This window comes from Octodon degus, unplaced genomic scaffold, assembly GCF_000260255.1.
Source record: "Octodon degus isolate 3935 unplaced genomic scaffold, OctDeg1.0 scaffold00102, whole genome shotgun sequence".
NCBI classification, from domain to species: Eukaryota; Metazoa; Chordata; class Mammalia; order Rodentia; family Octodontidae; genus Octodon; species Octodon degus.
In genome coordinates this window covers 10,096,637-10,099,138 of record NW_004524678.1, presented here as the reverse complement: position 1 = coordinate 10,099,138, position 2,502 = coordinate 10,096,637, and the positions used below count along the sequence as shown (strand labels likewise).

General features: G+C 39.0%; 1 protein-coding gene across 1 annotated transcript in view; it reads left to right on the top strand.

The window, feature by feature from the left end:
- Togaram1 (TOG array regulator of axonemal microtubules 1) overlaps nt 1-2,502 on the top strand; it is an 88,276-nt gene that overhangs the window by 78,113 nt on the left and 7,661 nt on the right. The gene's annotated exons all lie outside the window — the stretch shown is intronic.

The window sequence follows — 2,502 nt, the reverse complement described above, 5'->3', positions numbered from 1 at the left end:
AAAAAAAAAAAGAAAAGAAAATTTATATTCCCCAAAGTAATCCCACTTGATCAGGATTATGTGTTACATTACTGGACTAGTTTTGTTAAAACTATTTAAATACTTTTTGTTTGTGTTCATGAAGTCTGTAGTTTTCATGTCTTAGAGTATCTTTAGATTTGGTACTTGAATAATACTTGCTAATACTCTTGGTGTTACTTTTTTATGTCTTTTTTTGTCCTTTTTTTTGAGATAGGGTCTCACGACTTGGTATGATGTTCAAGGTATCCTTGAGCTCACTTTGCTGCCTAGGCTGGTCTTAAACTCACAACAGTCCTCCTGCCTCAGCCTCCGAAGTGCTTGGATTGCAGGCCTGCACCACCATGCCCAGCTGGTGTTACTTCTTTAATACAAGGCTATTTAGAAATGTGCTGTATTTTCAAATATTTGGAAATTTCAAATATCTTTTTGTTAATGATTTTTAATTAATTGTTTTATTGAACATATTCTTGGTAATTTCAGTGTTCTTGTATAGTTTTTTTGGCACTTGTATAGTTTTTTGGCACTTTTTTTTTTCTGATGGTGAGGATTGTACCTAGTACATAATAGGCAAGCACTCTGCGTCTGAGCTACACCCTCAGCCCTATTTCAAGGTGGTTTTGTTTGTTTGTTTGTTTGTTTGTTTGTTTTAAGATATCCCATCTTGTTTTCTGACCCAACATCTGTTCTTTCTTAATGACCAATTTGTATATGCTTTTTCTTTTTTGTATCTGCTTTAAAAGACGTGTGTTCTGCTTGCGTTCAGTGTAGCTTTCTGTAAGATGGCCACACAAATTGTGTTACTCAAGTCTCCTCTACCTGTATCCTCGCTGATTCCCTGTCAGTTGATAAAGTGGAAGTACTGACACCCCCAGCTTGACTTGTGAATTGGTCTGTTGATTCTTCCTGTGTTACCATTTTTACTTCACATAGTTTGATGTGATATGATCAGGTGCAGATGCACACAGGATGGCTGTGACCTTCTGCTGAATTCATCTTTCTGTCATTCATCGCTAGCCCTGAAGTCTGCTTTGTCTGATGCCAATCATTCTGTGCATGTTGTGTCCTTTTTTTTAACTACAATGGTTTGGAGATGTAATTCACATACTCTGTAATAGCTCAGTTATAAGGAATACAGTGCATCTCTTTTGGGTTTTGCATTCGTTGTTTTGTAGCGTTAGGGATTGAACCCAGGCCCTGCGCATGCTAGTCAAGCAGTCATCCCTGAGCAACACGACCAACCCTCAGTGTTTTTAGTATATGCAACAAGTTGTACACCCTTATCACAATCAAGTTTATAATACTTCACCACTGCCCCCCAAAACTCTTACTTTAGCAGCTACTCCTTGTTTCCATGCTGTGAGCCGTTTTTCAGCCTGACTCCTTGAGGTGTTTTTCTGTTTGATTCTTTATATCTGTCTTTTTTCTTTCATATGTCAGTTAAGTATCAAGTCTGTATTCTTCTCACTGTATAGAAATATGTGAATGTTTCATAAATTAACCTCAAATTAATTTACCTAAATAAATTTTAGCTAATGATAAGTACATCTGGAATCTCCAGTTTAGATCACTATCCTTGTATCTGCTGTCAGGACGGTTCAGAGTCAGCATTAATCATTGCCCTTGCAGCAGTCTTGGTACTCATTTTAATGATATCAGTCATAGACATGCTTGTAACTGGTAATTGTTACCCCTGCCTGCAAGACCTGACGGTTTGCATGACTTTAGTTTCAAGGATCAGCATGTGTCATGTTGATTTACAACCTTCTGGCCGTGAGAAACCTACTAATGATGCCATAGCAAAGCGTGCTGCTCACAAGCTTCTCATTTTCTTCTGTATGTTCACATGCCTAAAATAGTTAACATAGCATACGTGGGACCTGCTTACCAATGGTGGATGTCGGAAGGATTCCGAATATTCTCTGGTAGCAGTAACTCACTTAATCTTCCATAGAGCAGGGATTGGGAAAGGTGTTCAAGTCAAAAACTCAGGCATCAAAGAACTGTTGGGCAAAGAGTGATAGCCATCCTGAAGTGCCACTCTTAAAAGGACCTGCAGGGCTAGCACTTGTCTCGCGTTGGAACTAGAATTTTCGAGAGGACTTCTTGCCATTCCATAACTGATAAGATTGCTCACTATGCCTGAGTTTTAGGGGCAAACAGTGTGGCTTATGCTGAAGACCTGCTTTTCTTTGGGGAGTCCGGAGTTGTAGGTCTATGCAGATCCTGCCTCAGTGACCAGTTCCTGATATGCACCCGGGGAACAGAATCTCGAAGAAGCCTCCATAGTAGACAGCATCCCTGTAGGTTCTCACACTTGTTTGACAGCTTGCATTTGGTTTCCTCCATCCTGGGATCCATGTACCTTTCTCCCTGCTGATTCTGCTTGATATCCTCCTACTGCAGTAAGCCTTAGAAGATGAAGACCTATAAAACGATACTCTAAAATAAATAAATAAATAAATAAATAAATAAATAAATAAA